Consider the following 23,739-nt stretch of genomic DNA (forward strand, 5'->3'; position numbering starts at 1 on the left):
ACACGGTGAACATTCCCAGTGTCATAGACTATAATGTTGGAAACAAAAGGATTATGACCTCTTTCAGCAGGCTTCCTGCTAGATCGGAGCAGGAAGGGGAGGTGGATTATATGGAGAAAAGACCTTGTTTGAAACATTAATCTTTGGTAATTAGTAATTGAGGAAGGAAATAGAACCAATACATGAAAGTTAATTTAGCTTCTTCAAAAACAAGTGATGTCTAAAGCTGATTGAGTCAGACAATTTATCTTCTAAAATTAAATAACTAAAGTTGTAAAAGGGAAAATTCTAACCATTATTTGTCAACTTCATAGGAAACCATCTGAATCAAAAGACTCATAGAAGCTCTTTATATCACAAATGTTCCTGTGGTATGTATTTTATTGTATTTTTATTGTATTTCATTGTATTATAATCCAATGTTTATTTTTCAGCAAGAAACAGCTATTAAAATTAATATTTCTTCAGATGCCAGGAGAACAGAAAAGCAAAGGTATCTGGGCTCAGATTGCTGTATTTCAAAGGTATTTTAGAGGACTTCTCTGGTGGCTCAGAAAGTAAATAATCTGCCTGCAATGCAAGAGACCCAGGTTTGAACCCTGGGTTGGGAAGATCCCCTGGAGAAGGAAATGGCGACCCACTCCAATATTCTTGCCTGGAAAATTCCATGGACAGAGGAGCCTGGCAGGCTACAGTTCATGGGGTCACAAAAAGTCAGACACGACTGAGCGACTAACACACAGTTTCTTAAAAGTTTAGGATTAACTTCCCTTCCTTGTTCTCAATGCTGTCTCTTTTCAAAACATGTCTCCATACATCACAAATAAGCCGTGTTTACTGCCCTCATCTTTTACTTTTTGTCTGTTTTGTAAGCATGTATCTGGGTTTGGGAAAGAGTCAAACTGAACCTTCTAAAACCTGAATAACAATAGTTTCCAATAGGCTCTCGTTAAAAATAATCTCTTCAAAATGTGGAAATTTCGGTGCTGAAAAAGATAAAGCACTAGCTGCTAAATTTGCAATTCAAAAAAGGTAAATTCAAGATGTGTCAGATTTAACAAAGTCACTACTGGGAGACCAATTTCAGAGATAAAAGATAAAAGGCCAGCAATCCACTTTACCCCCAGCAGTTCAATGAAAGCTGTGTGACACCCATTGCTTCATCAGGTAACTACGAAGTAGTGTCCTCCCAGGGAATTCTGTTGTTTTGTGGATTCTACAATATCTGACTGTGGAATGAGAAAGGCCTGTTTGAATACGATAAATTATATCTAGAACTCCCTATGTTCAGTTCTAATACGGAACCACTGACAAACTACAACTAGTAATACCTAAACTCAAACATTCATAGACCAAGCATTATGCAGAGTGCTTGAGAATTTGCATTACTCATAAATTTGCCACTTTCTCCTCAATTTTTGCCTGATTCTCCTTTCTCATTACTGTTTCAACTTATAACCTGATTATCAGAGTCCTTCAATTTTTTTTTTTTGATCTGTGTATGTTTAAGATTCTGAACCACATTATAACAGGCAAAACTAAATGTCCTTCCAGTGATTTTTCAGGCAATCAAGAATTATCTTTGCCAATCATCTTAATTATTCAATTGTCAGTCAGGCATTTCAATGATTGCTTAGTGAACTTTTTTCTTATAGGTAGGATTCTGACATTCATACTAAGGGATTCATTAAAATTGTGGGCCAGAATGCACTGATTCCTTTTGATCAAATGAGTTCTATGCCTAAACAACAAATGTAATGTCCAAAGTTTGCATCCTTGGAGATAGTCTAGGAGACAGATGGAAAAGTTGTTAACAGACCTGTGAATTGCTTTGCTGAACACAGATTTGCTTTGAAGATTTCATTGGATCTTTTTGACTGGTAAGCCACTCATGACACAAGAAAGCAAGTTTACCATGCAAACCTTAACCAGATACTAGCTACAATGGAGAAATCTCAACAAATTTAGATGTGCAGTTCAGATAATTCCCTTCAAAGTTCAGATAATTGCCTAAAGCTTATTTAAATCTATGGAGAGACTATCCACTTCTTCACCCCATCTCATCGTTTCTTCTTTCTTCCATAATCCTCCCTACTCCCACTCTGATCTTTTTGTCATTCTCCAGATCACACTATTTTAAACTTCCCTATTTTATTCTGACTTTCCACCTCTCTTTTGAAAAGATCTCACTGCACTGGCAAGTTTCTTAACTCAGAATGTAATGAATTTCCTTGTCATGCCTCTCTTGTGTATCCAGTGTATTCAAAAGTCAGATCTTTGGAAACTTCATTAGTCCATTTCTAGAAAAAAATAGTTTTTTGTTTTTTTTTAAAGATTCTAATGGAAAGCTGTGATTCAAGCACCTACCTTCCAAATGTTGCTATGAAAACAAAAATATATTGACTGGCCAATGGAAACGTTCACGACTACCTGTAAATCTAAGACATTTGTCTTGCCACTGTTTCACAATGTAAAATGAGTAACTGTGAATAATGTTTAGGATTCAAATAATTTGCATTCGAATACAATATTCCTCACATTTAACTTTCTTAAATATCTTACAATTGGTTTTGGAAGAGGGGGGCAAAAAACTCTTTGATCTTTATGTTCGAAAACAGCCACCGAGCCCTTGGAAAACAAGATAAGAGTCTTACCCTTCTGATAAAAGGAAACACATTTTAATCAGACTCCGTCACTCTCTGTCTTAATAAAACGTAGTTGTACTGTTCTCCTAAAGAATCAGCAAAGATCCTAGGATTTGGATTCTGATAGTGCAGTCTGTTTGACAATCTGTAAACTGCTTCCCATTAAACCTGTAAGGGCAGTTATATGTGAATATTATTCATTCACATTATTCACATTCATTAAATAAATATTGATTGAGGATCAATTAAATACAAATCAAATGATCTTCAAAGACTTTTACCCATATAATGGGGATAAAGCATTTTCAGAAACAATTATAATGCAAAATGGAAAGCGGACATATCCTAAGACAGGGACAGAATGAGAGCCAGGAGCATACACAGAAGCAAAGATCACACCTAGCAGAGAGGTGCATTGAAGCTAGATTTTGAATGAATAGGTAGGATTTAAATATCTAGGAGTGTCTAGGAAGAAAAATGGTATAAACTAAGTCACCAGCATTGCCAATATGAACTGAAGAGCACCACACAGGCTAAAATCAAGTAATTTAGGTTAATTGGTACACAGAGTATGGATGGAAAGAAGATAGCGAAACATTATATTGGTTATGAATAAGTTGTGATGGATCTCGGAGTTTGTGGGTGGGAGAGCTTTGGTCTCAGGCTCAAAAGTTTGAAGTGATTCAGTAGGCAATATGGAGCCATTAAAATTTATCAGAGTACAGTGATTTTCAATCAATTTTCAATAGATGAGGCAAGGAGTTTTTTTTTAATCAACAGTTAAAAAGTTGAATATCCATGTGTAAAAAGATGATTTGAAATCATTATGTCACTCCATACTCAAAAGTTAGCTCAAAGTGGATTACAGACCTATATGTAAGAGTCTACAAACCTTCTAGAAGAAAACAGTAGAAAATGTTTATAACCTTAGGTTAGGCAAAGAATTTTTAGATAGGACACAAAATATATGATACCTAAGTGAAAAATATTGCAGTTGGACATAATTAAAACTTTATAATTTAAAGTTGAAAACACTAATAGGAAAGTATAAAGACAAGACACAGATTGGGAGAAAACATTTGCAAATCATCTCTTCAATAAGGGACTCATATGCAAAATAAATAATGTGTATTTACAACTCAATAAAAATACAACTTATTTTTTTTAAGGGGGTGGGGATTTGAATAGACACCAAAGAGGATACACTGATGGCTAATAATCACAAGTAAAGATACTCAACCTCATTAGTCATTAGAGAAAAGGAAATTAGAACAAGACACAGCTTCACACCTACTGCTGCTGCTGTTGCTAAGTCGCTTCAGGCGTGTCTGACTCTGTGCAACCCCATCCACAGTAGCCCAACAGGCTCCCCGTCCCTGGGATTCTCCAGGCAAGAACACTGGAGTGGGTTGCCATTTCCTTCTCCAACGCAGGAAAGTGAAAAGTGAAAGTGAAGTTGCTCAGTCGTGTCTGACTCTCAGCGACCCCATGGACTACAGCCTACCAGGCTCCTCCATCCATGGGATTTTCCAGGCAAGAGTACTGGAGTTGGGTGCCATCACCTTCTCCGTCACACCTACTAGAATGATGTAATTTTAAAAAACTGTAATAAGCAATGATGAAGATGTAAAGAAACTGAAACTCTTATCACACTACTGTAGGGGATGCAAGACGGGGAAACCACTTTGGAAAATAGTTTGACAGTTCCTCAAAAAACATACAGTTCTTCTATGATCCAAAAATTCCAATTCATAGTATGTATTCAAAAGAAAAAAAAAATAAGCCTACCCAAAATCTTGTAAATATATTTCATAGCAGGCTTATTCACAATAGCCCTAAACTGGAATCAATCCAGATATCTATCAACTACTGAATAAACAAAATGAGGTGTATCTATACAATGAAATAATATTAACTACTGATAAATTCTACCACATGACTAAATTTTTAAAATATTTTGCTAAGTGAAAGAAGCCAGAACTAAAATGATCATATATTGTAAAATTCTACTTATATAAAATGTGCAGAAAAGGCATATATACAGAGACAGAATATAGATTAGTATTTGCCAGAGGCTGCAGAGAGAGAATAAAGATTGAATATAAACATGCATAGAGGGTTTCTAGGCATGACAGAAATGTTCTAAAACTGAATTTGATGATTATTGTATAACTTCATAAATTACTGAAAATTATCAAATTGTACATTTAAAACAGGTGAATTTTATTGTGTGTGCATTGTACTTCAGTAAACCTACTTTTAAAAGTGTATGAGAGAAATAGGTAACACAGGTAGAGCTGTATTCTAGGAAATTAATGTGGCAGTATATTTGCAGCACTGATGGAAGTTGGACCATAAGAAGGCTGAGTGCCAAAGAATTGATGCTTTCGATCTTTGGTGCTGGAGAAGGCTCTTGAGATTCCCTTGGAAAGCAAGGAGATCAAACCAGTTAATCCTAAAGGAAAACAACCCTGAATGTTCACTGGAAGGACTGATGCTGAAGCTGAAGCTCCAGTACTTTGGCCACCTGATGTGGTAAAGACCCTGATGCTGTGAAAGATTGAGGGCAGGAGGAGAAGGAGGTGACAAAGGATGAGATGGTTGGATGGCATCACCAACTCAGTGACATGAGTTTGAGCAAACTCCAGGAGAAAATGAAAGACAGGAAGTCTGACATACTGCAGTCCAAGGGGTCGTAGAGAGGCAGACACGACTTAGCGACTGAACAACAACAACGATGTTTGTAGCACTGATGGGAGTAGGAAAGAGTCAGGTGGAGAGAGCTCTATGAGAAATCTCTCACAACTGTCCAAGTAGGAGAAATGAAGATCTGAACTAGGAGAGGAGCAATAGGAAGAAAAAAGGAAGGTCTAATAGGAGACATTGTCCAAGACAGTAGAATTGGGAAGACATCGCAAGAACTGGATGAGTATGGTATGAGAGTAGAAAATCTTGGAATAATCCGTTTCTTGAAGAGGGAAGAAACAAAAAAATTATGTGTTTAGTGTTTTTAATGTTTTATAAGAAATAGATAGGGAAACAGTGGAAACAGTGTCAGACTTTATTTTTGGGGGCTCCAAAATCACTGCAGATGGTGATTGCAGCCATGAAATTAAAAGACACTTACTCCTTGGAAGGAAAGTTATGACCAACCTAGATATCACATTGAAAAGCAGAGACATTACTTTGCCAACAAAGGTCCATCTAGTCAAGGCTATGGTTTTTCCAGTGGTCATGTATGGATGTGAGAGTCGGACTCTGAAGAAAGCTGAGAGCCTGAAGAATTGATGCTTTTGAACTGTGGTGTTGGAGAAGACTCTTGAGAGTCCCTTGGACTGCACGGAAATCCAACCAGTCCATTCTAAAGGATCAGTCCTGGGATTTCTTTGAAAGGAATGATGCTAAAGCTGAAACTCCAGTACTTTGGCCACCTCATGCGAAGAGTTGACTCATTGGATAAGACCCTGATGCTGGGAGGGATTGGGGGCAGGAGGAGAAGGGGACAACAGAGGATGAGATGGCTGGATTGCATCACTGACTCAATGGACATGAGTTTTAGTGAACTCCAGGAGTTAGTGATGGACAGGGAGGCCTGGCATGCGGTGATTCATGGAGTCACAAAGAGTCAGAGACAACTGAGCGACTGAACTGAACTGAACTGAAGCTCCCCATTGCTCCATGAAAGTGTGCTAGCTAAATAATAATTCTTTAATATATAGCCTGCTTCATATTTCCCTTACAATACCTAATCTTTATTCCAAATGAAATATTGAATCAGATATACACTAAATTATTATTTTCTGGAGGATAGAGGTTAACAATAGATGGATTGGGGAATATTTTTATCATACTTTTATATAATTTATTTTCAGCAAACATGAATTATTTGTATAGCTAAATATTATTTTTAACTATTTTATATTGACCTATTGCTATGTAGTCAGAAAAAGATAATGTTGGATATACCAAGGAAATGCTTACATGTCTTTTCAGTCTTTGTTGAGACATACTTACCTTTTTTTTATATCAGGGCAAAAATATTTCCCTCTATGGAAGAGTTCAGTCAAAAAAGCTTGTTTGTGGAATTGTTTGTGAGGAAGGCTTGGTCATCATTACTGAAAAAAAATGAAATCATAATCCCTTTTCAGAAGGTCAGAATGCAGGCAGTTCCCCTGGTCACGTCTGTAGTTCTGAAATTCTGGAATACTCTAGTCTTTTTATTTTTTTCTTCACAATCCTATAGACCAGCTCTAAAGTCATGTGTGCTTGTGCTAGAGTCTTAGATTTAGCACTTCTGGCAATTTATTCATTCTCCAGTCTCTGTTTTTCTCGTTGGTAAACAGTGGTTGATAATACCTGTTCTCCTGAGTTGTGGTCAGAACTGCAGGTGATTGAAGTGTTGGGCTTGTAGGAAATGCTTAATAAATATCAGTTGTTAAAATCATACACTGAAGTATGTTCTTTAGTTAGTAATATTGAGAGTATGTGACTTTGCTGAGACAAAACAAGGACAAATTTCCTGACCAAGATCAACAATCAAGTTGGAGCTATTTCTTCCTCTTCCATTAGTATTTTCCTACACTCTCTGTGCCCTTTTAAAGCACCGCCCCCCTCCCCGCTCCCCAAAAAAAAGCCCCAGTATAGGTGGGAATATCAGATTTGATTTCACCCAGTAAGGGTTCCCACTCAGGAAAAGGAAAATGGATAGTGGGATTCCATTCCCAAAATACATGCTTACTTTTTAAAAAACTTTGTCATTTCAATGTTTTAATGTAATAAATGTACATGGTTCAAGTTCCGTGGTGGTCGTATTAGAAAAAGACATGAACTTTGATGTCTCATGGGTCTAGATTTGATTTTTGACTCTAATAACTAATAGTATGATCGTGGGCAAGATACAGGCATCTGTACTCCTCTGTTTTCTTATCTGTAAGATGGAAATGATAAATGCCTACCTTTTGGGGGTGTTGATGGTATCGAATACATGAGGTCATTTTATAAAGTTCTGAACACAAAGTCTAACACTTAGTCAAATATCTTCAAATAGATATTATTTCTTTCCTCTTCCTTATCATTCCCTTCCCCTTAAGTAATAATAATAATAAGGGTTCTTTTGGAAAGAGAATGGTTCAAAACATATCATTAACATTTTAAGCTTAAAATATTATGAATTTTTTACAATGTTTATTTAACATTCTTACGATGAAGACAACAACATAATTTTATTTCTTTCTCTGCCTTTCAACCAGTGTTGCCTTTTGCTCTCACCTCCTGCTTATGTAATTATGTGAATTATTCCTAAATAATCTTCTAGAGAAGAAAGCTTTGGCCAATCTGCTTTTACAGAATGGTGATGGCAGCAGGGTATAGGAAAAAAAAAAATTGCTCTCTATCACCCAGTAGAGTTAGAACCTGCGGCTAGTTTCTCTGCAATAACTCCTTACCACATGACAAAATACTTTCTCTTGTCAAACTTCCTTTGGGAGCAATCAATTTTTTGACATCAGGGATAACCTCTAACTCAATCTCTTATCCTCTGTGACACAAAGTAGATACACAGAAGCCTTTGGAAAAAGCAGTTGAGGGTAATGATTAATAACCCTAACTTTTTATTTTTTTGTGTGTTAGGGATAACTTCTAATTCATCCTCTTATACTCAGTGGCACAAAGTAGATATATGAAAACCTTTAGAAAAAGCAGTTGAGGTTAATGCTTAATAGCCCTAACTTTTGAGGTCAGAGTGACTTGGGTTCAAATTCTCCCCTTTTTACCTACGGCTAACAAGTAATGTTAGGAAAATCACTTAACTTCTCTAAGACTTATTTATTACACATATTAAAAATGGAAATAACATTATCAAACTCATGTGATTATTGTAAAGATTAAATGGAAAATAATTTTCTCTAGGCTCAAAAATGATCAAATTATGAATAAGAATGAAAAGGAACATATTTTTAGATAGGCGATCCTAGAAAGTAAGGAGAACATTTGACTCTTTCTATATCTTTATAAATTAAGATTTTGCTGTTCTTGAATTTCTGTCATTTCCTGGAGGCCTAGTCAATTTCTTTCTTGTCTTGGGTACTCACTCCCTAGACCTACCTCTTCAGATGTCTTCAAATTTTTTCTACTTCCTTTCAAAAATGTCTTTATCTTAAATTTCATCCTCTGCCTTTAAATTTAAAGGAACAGTTCATTTGTACTAGTGGAAAGTAGACAAAACCACACCTTTATTTTTTTTTTTTAATTTAATTTTATTTTTAAACTTTACATAATTGTATTAGTTTTGCCAAATATCAAAATGAATCCACCACAGGTATACATGTGTTCCCCATCCTGAACCCTCCTCCCTCCTCCCTCCACATACCATCCCTCTGGGTCGTCCCAGTGCACTAGCCCCAAGCATCCAGTATCGTGCATCGAACCTGGACTGGCATCTCGTTTCATACATGATATTTTACATGTTTCAATGCCATTCTCCCAAATCTTCCCACCCTCTCCCTCTCCCACAGAGTCCATAAGACTGTTCTATACATCAGTGTCTCTTTTGCTGTCTCGTACACAGGGTTATTGTTACCGTCTTTCTAAATTCCATATATATGCGTTAGTATACTGTATTGGTGTTTTTTTTTCTGGCTTACTTCACTCTGTATAATAGGCTCCAGTTTCATCCACCTCATTAGAACTGATTCAAATGTATTCTTTTTAATGGCTGAGTAATACTCCATTGTGTATATGTACCACTGCTTTCTTATCCATTCATCTGCTGATGGACATCTAGGTTGCTTCCATGTCCTGGCTATTATAAACAGTGCTGCGATGAACATTGGGGTACATGTGTCTCTTTCCCTTCTGGTTTCCTCAGTGTGTATGCCCAGCAGTGGGATTGCTGGATCATAAGGCAGTTCTATTTCCAGTTTTTTAAGGAATCTCCACACTGTTCTCCATAGTGGCTGTACTAGTTTGCATCCCCACCAACAGTGTAAGAGGGTTCCCTTTTCTCCACACCCTCTCCAGCATTTATTACTTGTAGACTTTTTGATCGCAGCCATTCTGACTGGTGTGAAATGGTACCTCATAGTGGTTTTGATTTGCATTTCTCTGATAATGAGTGATGTTGAGCATCTTTTCATGTGTTTATTAGCCATCTGTATGTCTTCTTTGGAGAAATGTCTATTTAGTTCTTTGGCCCATTTTTTGATTGGGTCATTTATTTTTCTGGAGTTGAGCTGTAGGAGTTGCTTGTATATATTTGAGATTAGTTGTTTGTCAGTTGCTTCATTTGCTATTATTTTCTCCCATTCTGAAGGCTGTCTTTTCACCTGGCACAAAGACAGAAATATAGATCAATGGAACAAAATAGAAAGCCCAGAGATAAATCCACGCACATATGGACACCTTATCTTTGACAAAGGAGGCAAGAATATACAGTGGATTAAAGACAATCTCTTTAACAAGTGGTGCTGGGAAAACTGGTCAACCACTTGTAAAAGAATGAAACTAGAACACTTTCTAACACCATACACAAAAATAAACTCAAAATGGATTAAAGATCTAAATGTAAGACCAGAAACTATAAAACTCCTAGAGGAGAACATAGGCCAAACACTCTCTGACATACATCACAGCAGGATCCTCTATGACCCACTTCCCAGAATATTGGAAATAAAAGCAAAAATAAACAAATGGGACCTAATTAACCTTAAAAGCTTCTGCACATCAAAACCACACCTTTAACGTCTAGCTGAGAAGCAAGACAATGCTCATTTCCTCATAGTTCAAGTCCAGAGCTTTGCTGCAGGGGGTCTAAAAAACCACTCTTGAGCCAAGAACCGTATTTCTGGTCAGCTCAGTTCTTTTAGGAAATCTTGAAGAGACTGAAGCTGACATAACGAAGTTTATCACAGAAGAAGTAAGTGAGCAATGGAGATAAAAGATGAGTGGTTGTTAATGAGGGGGCTGTATGATATGCAACCAAGTACAAGTCAATTATCTGCACTCAGTCCCTTCAATTGGAAAATGGAGATAGTGCATATTGCCTGAAAAGTTGTTAGAGGTAAATATTATTTTTATGAAGTGGCTGGTGTATAGTAGGTAAGTGACAAATATAAGAAATATTAATGTTCTATATTTCTAGATACTAGCATGCATTTTAAAAATATATAACAGCCTTCCCTGAAAATAATAGGATAAACATATGGTAAGCCAAATGGATATCTCTATTCCTTATTCCTGGCAACAGTGGGGTACTATTAGGCAGACATTTTAAATTTCATTTAGAAAGAAAAAAATTCTTTAATGCTTTAATAGAAATCTCAGAAACAAAAGATGGTTCTAGAAAAGAGATGGCAAGCAGGGAAAGGAAAATCAAGGAGTTTAAAGCAAACAAGAAAAGACCTAATCAACATATGGGCTTTGACAAAAGAGACCTAAGAGGAGATATGGTTTAAGAGACTGTTGGGCAAGAAGTAAAAAGGTTTGGTGACAGTCTGGATAAGAAGGAAGAAGGGGATGCTGTGTGTTTAAAAGATATGGGTGATAACAAAGTCCCCAGTCAGGATAGAGAAGCTGAGCAAGTGATTTTTTTCTTTAGAATGAAAATATATTTGATCTACATCAAGCTAATAGTATTTATTCAATGCATCTCAATGCTGCTCAAACGAAAAGAGCAGAAATTTGGGGAGAGAGGAGGAAAAATGTATAATTTGCATGTTGATTGGTAGGAAAAAATTACAGCAGAGTATTCAGATTTGGCTCATTTAATAGTAGCTATATAATGTTTGATTTGAATAATGATTAATTAGTCTAATTTTCACTCTATACTGATTGTAATTTTTTTTTAAACACATTATTTTCTTTACCTCTTCAGTGATTGTTAATGTTGTCTTGGAAAAGCAAGGAATGTGGGAGGAATTTGTGGCATATGAAGACAAAGCTTGACTCCTAGAGTTCCATGTAGTCTTTAATATGCATTGTCTCACGTTTTAAAATCCTATATAATCTCAGTTCTGCTAAGGGTTAAGTCAATTTACAACAGTAAAGAAAATGTTCTCAATATGAATTTATTTCCTTTGAATAGCCAAGGGAAAGGTTAAAACTTTTTATTTCTTTCTATAAAATAATAGGTGATTTATAAATGGCTAAGACATCATAAGATATTTGCTTGCTGAAATTTTTTTCTCTTTAAATAGCAAGAACATTTCAAAGGGAAAAGCATTAGATTAGAGAAGGGTAGAAGATCCAATCTTCGATTGGATTCCAAACTTAGGCAAAGTTTCCAGTCTTTATGAAAGGTAATATAAAAGTCAGTTAAATATCACTGTTTATCACTCTACAAACATTAAAAATTTGCTCAACTTTTTTGTTTACACAATTGAAAGTGTTTGATTTTGCTATTCACTCCCATCCCATATATGTACATTTAATTATTAATTGTTCTAAATTTCACTGACCTACTGGCTGGCAGTCAGAGCCTTGGTATGCAATCCAAAAGAACATATAAAGTACCTGTTGACTGGCAAGTTATATGACTTATCTTTATTTGTGTTTTCTCATCTTGATTAAGCCTGTCTTTAAAGTCTCTACAGGGCTGATTAGGGGTGGGGAAAGGAAAAGAAAAAGAAAAGGAATTAGATAAATGTGTAAACTGAAGAAATGCTTCCAACTCCATTGTGATGTCATTATTCCTAGCCTTGATGGGATAAAAATATTATCTTAATCCACTAACAACTAATTTTTGGTAAATAAATGTCTAATATATTGCTAGTCTCCTTTGTTAAAGAAAAGAGAAAAAAAGAAGACATAGTAGGATATCAGCAAGACAAAGATCAAAACCCAGAAACATAGAGCACTAAATGCATTATCTAACCTGCTTGTAAAGGTTATCAAGAGCATACCAAAGATTGAAAGCAGAAGAATTTAACTCTTTAGTCAGGCGTCATACAATGTACTTGGAAAATATAACTGAATGGAGAGAAACAAGTAGTAGTGTTAACAGCCTTTACCTGTAAAAGCTCAGGATGAATCCTGGTTTGGATGGACTTTATTGTTGTTCCTTTTACATTTTGATCAACGCTTATCTTTACCACCCGTGTTACTTGATGTGGTCCTAGTGCTAGAATCCCAGTCCGGCTTTCTCCGGAGGTTAAAACCCAGCAGCAAAGGATTCATTGGCTATGTTCCCTGTATGCTATAAGACATTCTGTTAATTTTCTTTGGAGGTAAATGCGGAGAGTGTGAAGAGGATGTCTGCATGTGTGACTTAGGGAAAGTGTTACTGAAAGACTGAGAAAGTTTGTACCTTAGATAGAAAGTGATAGAACGCAAACTCCACCTCTCTTATCTCTAGGTTCCTTCTAAAAGATTTTTCACCCCAACCCACATGAAAGGTGTGTGCATGTGTGTGTTTGTGTGTAATAAGTTTCTAGGGTTTAGAAATATTCTGCATAATGTCTTTGGAGCAGGAAGTTAATCACCACTCCCATCTTTCCCTGAAGAATTCAAGCTACTCCTCCCCAGGAGGTAAATGCCCAAATTCCTTCTAATGTGATCTGGAGATATGGCAGGCATGGTGGCCCAACTCCACTTCTAATTAGGTGGGTGGCTTTGACAAACTCTAGCCCTCTCTCAAGGGCAGAATCTGCTAGGTAAAATGAAGGTATGCTACCTGGCTCCTTGCCTTGAGGCATTTTTTCTTCACTCCTCCCCCCAGCTCCATTGAAGTATAACTAACAAACAAAATCATATATATTTAAAATATATGACAATTTGATAAACATACATATTGTAAAATGATTGCCACAATAAAATTAGTTAACACATCAATCACCTCAAATACATTTTTTTTCTTTTATGATGAGTACATTTAAGATTTACTCTTTTAGCCCATTTCCAGTATACAGTGGTATTGTTAACTATAATCACCATGTCAAATGTTAAATTCCCAGAACTTATTCATCTTATAACTGGAAGTCTGTATCCTTTGACTAATACCTCCATTGCCCTCCCCACTGAGTCCCTGGCAATCATCATTCTAATCTCTGTTTTTATGAGTTCAACGTTTTTAGATAACACATGAAAGTGAGATCATACAGTATCTTTCTTTGACTTATTTTTTTAGCATAACATCATCAATGTTCATCCCCATGTTGTCACAGATGTCAAATTTCCTTTTTTAAATAGCTAAATAATATTTTGTTGTATATATAGTGTATGTGTGTATATATATATATATATATATATATATATATATCTATCTCATCTTCTCTATCCACTCATCCCTAGTGGACATTAAGACTGTTTCCATACCTTGGCTATTGTAAACAATGCCACAATGAACCTGGGAATGCAGATATCTCTTAGAGATAATGTTTTCATTTTCTTTGGATATATTCCCAGAAGTGAGATGGCTGGATTATATGATAATTCTATTTATAAATTTATTGAGGAAACTTCATCCTGTAATGGCTGTATCAATTTACATTCCCATCAAGAGTGCATGAGCATTCCCTTTTCTCCACACTGTCACCAACACTTATCTCTTGGTTTTTCTTTTTTCTTTCTCATAATAGCCATCCTAACAGCTATGAGGTAGTATATCATTGTGGTTTTGATTCCCATTTGTCTGATGATTAGTGATGTTGAGCATCTTTTCATACAGACCATTTCCATGTCTTCTTTGGAAAAATGTCTAGTTGGGTCCTTTGCCCATTTTTAAATTATTTGTTTATTTATTTAATTGGTTGTTACTGTTGAGTTGTATGAGTTCTCTAACTGTTTTAGATATTAACCCTTTATCAGATTATGATTTGCCAGTATTTTCTCCCATTCCATAGGTTGCCTTTTCACTTTGCTGGCTTCCTTTGTTGTGCAGTAGCATTTTTTTTTTTTTTCCAGTTTGATATACTTCACTGGTTTGTTTTTGTTGCTTGTGAGGCATTTAAACTTCTGGGCAATATGACTGGTACAGAGCAAGCAGAAAATACAGTGTAGTCATTTCTCCTGATTATTTTTGCTTGCTCACTTTTTTTTTTTTTTTACACTCAGCTACCTGAAAAGCTCTTCAATTAATTCACACTGTTTTGCAGTTTCTAACTAAGAATAAGACAGAAGAATAATTTTAGAAATGTGTACTCTCAATGAACAAAATTTTAAAAAATTTTAAGTACCAAAATTTCAAAACTAAATAAATAAGATCACATTGAGTGAAAAACAATGGACTAACACAAAGCACTCAGTTTAAACCTTCCTTTTTCCCCTCCTGCCTGGCTTACCTCTTTGAGTGTGGGCTGTTGGAATAGCTCCCGAACTGGCCTCCTTTCTTTGGTATAATCCTCTCTAATCCATCCTGGCTACTGTCAGTAATCTTTTGAAATGTGGATTTAATCCTGTCATTCCCAAGCCCTCCCTTAAAATTTTCTGTGCCTACCAATTTCCTTCAGCTTTAAATTCAACCTCCTAACCCTGGCATACAAGGCTCTTGGCCCCAGCTCTTTGCTCATGCCAGCCTTCTTTCTCCCTGTCTTTTCCCACCCCCACAAATTCTAAACCATTTTGCTTAGCCCCTTTCAGTTTTTCTGATACACTAGCCTTTCTCTGATTTCTGGGCCTTTTCAATGTTTTCCTTCACCTTCTTTATTGTTTAGTCACTCAGTCGTGTCTGACTCTTTGCGACTCCGTGGACTGAATCCCACCAGGCTCCTCTCTCCATGGGATTTCCCAAGCAAGAATACTGGAGTGGGTTGCCATTTCCTCCTCCAGGGGACCTTCCTGATCCAGGGCTCAAACTTTGGCAGGCAGATTCTTTACCACTGAGCCACCAAGGAAGCCCCTATTACAAAGTCAATTCTATACTTACCAAGTTGTTTAAGACTTCACCGCCCCTGTGCAGCCTTCCCGGACATCTTCCTCCATCCCAGACTGAGTCAGGTCATCCACCTCAGAGCTCTCATAGCATCTACTTACTTTCATCTTATTTTGTAAGAAACCATGTTACTTCTTCTAGCAGGAGAATACCTTGAGGGCAGCAATTACAATCTTTTTAATCCCTGGGCATTGTGCAAAATAGATGTTCAACAAATACTTGCCAGGTAGCATAATTAAGGATAACTACACTTTGTAGAGTGCAGAGGAGCCTGGTGGGCTATAGTCCATGCAGTCACAAAGGAGCTGGACACAACTGAAGCGACTAGCACATGCACACATATTTTATAGAGTGCTTATTAGATATCAGGAACTGTGTGTGAATTTTCTTAGTTAATATTTTCAAAAACTTTCAAAGAATATACTATTATCCCCATTTGATGAGTGAGGAAATTTTTATAAACTAGGAAGAAAGGGGAAGAGTAGAATTCTGTTGAATCTGAATATATTTTCTATAAAATATTGCAAATTAGAATACATTGGATATGCTATAATAAATTATTTCCTGGAATATATCAAGCCAAATGCTGCCTCAGCTATTGCAAATGGCTAATGTTGAATACTTGTCATAGAAAGAGCTTAGTCTTCATCTTGAATTTAAAAGGTTGGGAGTAAAGAGAGTGGGTGGAATAGAAGTTTACAGAGGGAATACTTCACCCCAGGAGCTGAAGATGAAAGTATTTAGGATCAAACCAAGGGAAGAACTACTAGGTAAATCCTCAACTGTAACTTTTCTAGTTCTTTTTAGGATCATACGCACTGTGAAATCAAAAGGGTTTCTCTTCCCACTTGCTCCCATATTATTCCCAAATTCCCTTTTCTATTCATTGACTGAATAGAGATGTTTGAGATGTTGGCCAAAGGCCTCATGGAAATGTAGTGATATTAGAATTAGTTTTGCTGGTAAAGTACTCAGATTCCGGAATATGGTCTCTTTTGGGCGCCATGTCATTTGCCACATCAGTATCACATTCTGAGCCATGAACAGCACAGAGGTCAAATTTTTCTGATGAACACAATGTGTAGCTGCATAATACAGGATCTGTCAGTGATCAGTCATGGACATCACTGTCTGTTTCCCCAAGTCCCATCAACCAAAGTAGGATGGATAACACAACCAAAACATTCACACTGTTATTTGTGTCCTACTAAGTTTAGTTTTGGATCACAAATTTTAGTACCTCAGCCCTCATGTTTTTAAAACAGACACCGAGAAAATATTCAAGCAGGTTAGCATTTTGCTGACGGCTGGAAAGCCTTAGGTATTTATTTCCTGCTCTAATTTTTTCAGCTACTTTAAATTTGTTACGACGGTAGGTTTGTAGTGACTGATACCCCATTGGTTATTTGTGCAGTAAAACCTCTAAAACTGTGTAATGTGGTCATTCTCATCATGACAGTAGGTGGCTTACCTACAAGTGGAAGAAAAAATTTGCAAGTGATGATTTTTTTAGTCTTTTTTTTTTTTTTTTTAAGGCATATCATGTAGCTTCTGGGATCTCAGTTCCCAACCATATTGAACTCAGGCCCTCGGCAGTGAAAGTGTGGAGTACTAGCCACTGAAATGCCAGGGAATTCCTGATTTCTCTAGTTTTTAAATTCAAGTCAGTTATTGAGCCTCTGTCATTTATAAGGCATATATTGTATTAATTATATATTTTTAAATTTATATCTAACTTAATATGAATGAGAGTTGTCATTCATTCTTGGGCCAGCTCTGCATTGGTCTCTGCATAAATTTTGTTGCATTTTATCCTCACAGTAATTCTCACAAGGTAAGAATGGCTCTTACTTTCCACCCTATTTTACAGGTGAGTTTATGATGCTGTGAAGTTAGGATACTTGCCTAAATTCACATAGTAAGGGGATCAATGTTTATTTTCCCCTAAAGCCTGTATTCCTCACATTAAAGAAACAATAAAGAGGAGCAAAAGTGTGAGCAAAGCATTATGTCAGCTCAAGTGAGGAGAGAGCCTTTTGATATGGGGATTCAATTAAGCTTCCTAGAAGATGGATATTTGTGAAATACTCATGGATATGGAAACGAGGTGAGGCATGTATTTGAAATACAAGCAAAAGCTAGAGCAAAAGTGAGAATATCCAAAATATTCCTGGAGAACAGTGAGTGGTAAGACGAGTTGGATTAAAACAATAAGGTATATTCTGGAAAAAAATAAGGGTCAATTGTCAAAGTCAAATTGAAGCTATATAGCCTTGTTTCATGGAGACTGAATCAGTAGCAAGTGTGGATAGATTAGAGTAGAAAGACTGGAAATAGTTCAAATGTTTGTAAGGATTTTTGCTGTAAAACCTCATGCGAAGTGTAATGGAAACTCTGTCATTTTCCTTTACTCACTACTCACGCAATCCTCTGTATTCCAAATGTGTGTGCAGTTTTCCCACACTAAGCTATTCTGCAACTCCAGCTGGGAGTCCTACAATCAGTCAGACACTGAAAATCCAAGGTCGTTACCTGTACTTCTGACTGATGGATGTGAATCACAGATTTTCCATGACCAACTCCTTGGGTGGATTACTTTTCTAGGGTGGCTCACAGAACTCAGGAAAACAGTTTACCTACTAGATTATCAGTATATTATAAAGGATATTAAAGGATAGGAATAAACAGTCAGATGAAGAAATTCAAAAGGTGAGGTCTCAAAGAGTCCCAAGGTAAGGAGCTTCTGTCCCTGTGGAGTTTGAGGACATCACTCCACCTGCATGTGGTTGGGTGTTTGTTCACCAATCCAGAAGCTCTCCAAACCCCTGGAGAGATAATGAGCCCCTGAGAAGAGTCAACACAGAATTCTCAGTATAGATACATGTGCAGGATCTTACCACTTCATGGGAAATAGATGGGGAAACAGTGGAAACAGTGTCAGACTTTATTTTTCTGGGCTCCAAAATCACTACAGATGGTGACTGCAGCCAGGAAATTAAAAGCTGCTTACTCCTTGGAAGGAAAGTTATGACCAACCTAGATAGCATATTGAAAAGCAGAGACATTACTTTGCCAACATAGGTTCGTCTAGTCAAGGCTATGGTTTTTCCTGTGGTCATGTATGGATGTGAGAGTTGGACTTTTTGAAGAAGGCTGAGCGCCGAAGAATTGATGCTTTTGAACTGTGGTGTTGGAGAAGACTTGAGAATCCCTTGGACTGCAAGGAGATCCAACCAGTCCATTCTGAAGGAGATCAGCCCTGGGATTTCTTTGGAAGGAATGATGCTAAAGCTGAAACTCCAGTACTTTGGCCACCTCATGCAAAGAGTTGACTCACTGGAAAAGACTCTGATGCTGGGAGGAATTGGGGGCAAGGAGGAGAAGGGGACGACAGAGGATGAGATGGCTGGATGGCATCACTGACTCGATGGATGTGAGTCTCAGTGAACTCCAGGAGTTGGTGATGGACAGGGAGGCCTGGTGTGCTGTGATTCATGGGGTCGCAAAGAGTCGGACACGACTGAGCGGCTGATCTGATCTGATCTGATCATTACAATTGACCCTTAAACCATGAAGGAGTTAAGGACACAGAGTGTGTGAGCTCAAAAATATGTATAAATTTTGACTTTCTTAAAACTGAACTGCTAATAGCATACTGTTGACCAGAAGCCTTACCAATAACACAGACAGTTAACACATTTTTTTATGTTATATGCATTGCATACAGTGTTTTTACAGTAAAGTTAGCTAGAGAAAGTAAAATGTTATTAAGAAAATCCTAGTGAAGAGAAAACTTATTTATAATACTGTACTGTATTTAGCTATAAGTTCATCATCTGTTTACAAGATATATTGTCTGTCTGTACCTACATCAATCTTGTTTTATATGAAAACAAAACACTCTAGATGTTATGCATATTACTAACACTAGACATAAAAAATAAAAAGATAATGTGAAAAAGTAATTCATATTTTTTACAGTTATAACAGTTCAGGCAATGATAATGAAGAGCTGCACTCTGATTGCTATATGGTACCTAGTGTAATTGATATAATTGCTTCAAAATAAACTTGCTTTTACATTATGAATGGTTGTAAGATTTTTATGGTATGCAGTATTACAGTCATGTTCATAATATAGTGTTTAAAACATTGCTACATTTTTTTAAAAAACATTTACCTATGATGATAGGCTGATACATAGTTTCTTCAATTACAACTTATTAAGGAATTATACTCACAAAATACTCCTTTATTCATTCATTTACTTAGTTATTCAAACAACTTTGGCTTTCTGTGCCCTTTAGTCAAACCAGATTATGTATGCTAATATACTTCTTTGAAAGCAAAGTTATAAAGTTGTAAGAAAACGAACACACTAATTTTATATTAAACATCACTTTATGTCTGTGTAAGGATAGACTATTATCTACATACATACATTCTTAATTTTTTAAAACAATATTTTTAGGCTATGAAGTTGATCTACAAGTTTTTTAAATTGTTGCAAATCTTCCAAAATTTTTCCAATATATTTATTCAAAAAATCTGCATGTAAGCAGACCTACACAGTTTAAAGCCATGTTGTTTAAGGACCAAATGTATTTGGCATTTGACAATACATAGATTTGAATATGGGGAAATGATAACATTCATAACAGAATTAGAGTGATTCCAAATAGTGAGCTATTGACATTCTGAATTCATAGAATGGATAGTTAACTAAGGTCACTCAGTGATTGGATCTCCTGATACATACTCCTATGCTCAACTCTATTCTGCTTTTCTATCAACTCCTGATACCATCTTTATAAAAGAAAAAAAAGAAATATATACTTCAGTCCCTGAACTGGCATGTGGGCATTTTATAAACAGACGGTAGGAACTTTCCTTGATTTTTAGTGGATCACAGAGATGATCAATTGCTAAGAATTTTTCAGGAATACACTGTTTGCATCCTGTATGAAATTTATATCTTACATTTGAACCAAATAAATACATACTGAACAGTGTTTTGAAAATGAGATCTCAAAGTTCAGATGAGTCTTTATTGTAGAAAAGATTAATAGAGCAAAGAAATGCAGTGATTTAGGCTATACCTACCTAGTTTTAAGAGGACTGGCTGCTTGCTTCCTTGGTCTCTGGGAGGTTAACGCTGTCATGTAAGAAGCTCTATTGCTCTGCTGGAGACATCACATGGAGAGTTATTGAGACTACAGGGAGAAAAATAGGGGTTCATTTGAGCCTTGTTTTTCAATCATTCCCATCAAAATGCAAAGGTGTCCCTGATGGCTCAGTGGTAAAGAACCTGCCCGCCAATGCAGGAGACACAGGTTTCATCCCTGGGTCAAGAAGATCCTCTGGAGAAGGAAATTGCAACCCACTCCAGTATTTTTGCCTGGGAAATTCCATGGACAGAGAAGCCTGGAGGGCTTCAGTCTATGGTGTCCCAAAAGAGTCATACACGACTTAGCGACTTAAGGACAATAGCATCCAAGTGCTCAGCTTGTGAGTGAAACCATGTTAAATCCTCAAACCTGCCCAGCTACCAACTGAATCTCACCAAGTAACCATGTATTGTGTGATGAGCCAGCCAATTGAGCACTGCCCAACTTCCTGACCCACAAAATCAGGAAACATCATAAAATGGATGTCAGTCTAAACTGCTAAGTTTTGGGGTTGTTTGCTACACAGAAATATATAATCAGAACACAGGAAGTGATTAATTTTGTCTGACTCAGAAAAGCCTCTTCAAATGAAGTGAAATCTGAGTATGGTTTGTAAGGGTAAACAAGGGGATTACCTAGGCAACTAATGGAGAAAAAGCACTCCAGTTGATGGAAAATGTGAGAGAACTCAGAGGAATTTGAAAGAGTTTGGTATATTAGAATTTCTCAGTATTTTAAATAGTAGAGAAGAGGAATAAATGGGGGTGACTGGGGCTTAGGTTACATAAAACTACATTCTCCCCTCCTCCCCCAAAACACTCACATGCTAATCTTTTTATATCAGACGTATTTTTTATAGGAAGTGTTTAGGAGGGTATTCCAATAATCCAAAGAAAGATTTAAAAGACCTAAATACACAAGTGAAAATACAGATTAAGTCGTTTAAAACCTTGAATCATGTTAGAAATGGGTTCAATGGATATAGAAGGAAGAATTAAGAAAAAGTATTGATTAAATTCCGCCCCCCCCTTTTTTTTTTGTTTGGTGATAGAATGGATGCCACCAATTGAAAAACTGAGGTAGAAAGAATAGCAATTTAGACATTTACATTCAAGTTTGGTTTTAGGTATATTGACTTTGAACATCTTTGGGTCTTCAGGGTGGAGAGACATGTTCAGTCAGCAACTGGATGAAAAAATTCTATAGCTTACGGGTAACTTTAAAACATGGTCGCAGAGAGTCGGACACGACTGAGCGACTGATCTGATCTGAACTTTAATACACATACACACATACATAACATGCTTATATGTATATTTAGGTATACACATATATTTTGAATACACACACACACTGAAATCATCAGTGTGTAAATGGTAGTTAGAAAGCAAAGTTAGAATTGCTCAAAGAAAGTAGGTGAAGTGATAATTGAGAATACAGACATGAGTGAAGCCCAGAAGGCAAGGTATGAAGAGAAAAAAATATCCACATAATCCTAGAAGATCCAGTCAGTAAAATATGCTGTGTTGTGAACTAGATTGTTCACTTGAGTTGCTTAAAACTCACTTCACCCACCCAATAATCGAGACTTTATTTCAGTGTGCATGAGATTGGGATACTAATAATATCTAAATGTTATGTATATCAAAATAACTGTGGATTTAGGTCTGGGGGTGGCAAGACTATAAATATATATAATTACATTTTTTCCTATATATGTATATTTTTTCTATACTGTTCACATGCTTTAAAAATAGCCTTTTCACCAACATAATATGAAAAATGATATACTTGCCTTCACACTGAATTATCAAATTGCTTCTTTTCAATTCAGTATCATAAGCCAAAAGAAATACAAATAGTCACACTTTACAAAGTAACAGCATGTTTTTAAAGTTAAGAAAACAAGTTAGAAAAGTATCCAATTAATGCATATGGCATTGAGAATTTTCACGAACAAAGTGGAAACTGAGAAAAGAACTAAATTTTACTTTATTAAGAACTATCTGTTACTGTCATTCTCAATAAGAAGTGAATGTTTTCACTAAAACACCATTACTCATAAGCAATTTGCTTGAATCTCCATAACTCGGATAATACTAAGCTCTTTTGAGAAGAGACAATTCTAAGATGTGACTTGAATCCATATTTTTGTTTTAGAGGAGATATATGATTATTTTTACTCATGTTTCTGGGGATTAGGATTTGGGAAGAAAAAACTTCCACTTCATTTCTTATTTTTTTCTGAGCCCTTCAATCTCCTTTAAACGGAATATGGTCAATTCCTAGTTGTGGAATAACCACAAGACAATTAGAAGTTAAATTGTTGAGCAGCCTGCATCAAATTGAAGTCTCTCCATTTTAACTATTTTATTTTTAGCATCTGAAGCAGTCTGTAGCTCTTCTAGGCTATAATCATGTTTATTTAAGAGTAGTGCCGTCCTCAGTGAGAAAATAAAAACCTACCAGAACTGCTGTAACTGAACAGAAGAAAATAGGGAGATGAGTAGAATGCTCAGTATGCTTTTCAGTTTATGATTTCCTTCAAATTACTGTACAGATATTTCAGCTGAGTCCTAGGTCTCCACGTCTGAAAGGATTTCCTTTGCATAATGTCATGAATATGTATATCTATCTCAATTTAAAAAGTTATCCAAGATTTTTACTTTCAGAAAGTTGAGTCCGTAAAGTGCTGAAAATGCTGTTTTATTTTGCAAATCATTCTAGAGAGTCACCATGTCTAAAACTGTTTGTTTCTTTAAAACAAAAACATACAGGTAAAGTAAATATGAATGACGATCCTTTACCATATCTTTTTTTTCTCTGAGAGAAAGGACTACAGCCTAGGAGAAGTGTTTGCTCATTCAGAAAGAGGGTCTCTGCAGAAACTCATCACTATCACCATCACTGTATTAGCAAACATTCCTTAATTGATTTCTCTGTCCAGCCTCTGAATTATACCCTTTATCTGAATTTTCCTCTTTAATGGTCAGAACAACTTTATGCATTAGGTGATATTACAATTCCTATTTTTTTTTTACTAATCGGTGAAATGGGTTTTAAG

General features: G+C 36.2%; 1 long non-coding RNA gene across 1 annotated transcript in view; it reads left to right on the forward strand.

Annotated features, from left to right (window-relative positions):
* Window positions 1–57: 57 nt before the first annotated feature.
* Window positions 58–23,739, forward strand: part of LOC132343933 (uncharacterized) — a 29,471-nt gene continuing 5,789 nt past the window's right edge. The window contains exons 1-2 of the long non-coding RNA XR_009492951.1: window positions 58–146; window positions 315–371. This is a non-coding gene — a long non-coding RNA (uncharacterized lncRNA). The remainder of the gene's footprint in view (window positions 147–314; window positions 372–23,739) is intronic.

The sequence above is a fragment of the Bos taurus genome, chromosome 26 (assembly GCF_002263795.3).
Source record: "Bos taurus isolate L1 Dominette 01449 registration number 42190680 breed Hereford chromosome 26, ARS-UCD2.0, whole genome shotgun sequence".
NCBI lineage: Eukaryota > Metazoa > Chordata > Mammalia > Artiodactyla > Bovidae > Bos > Bos taurus.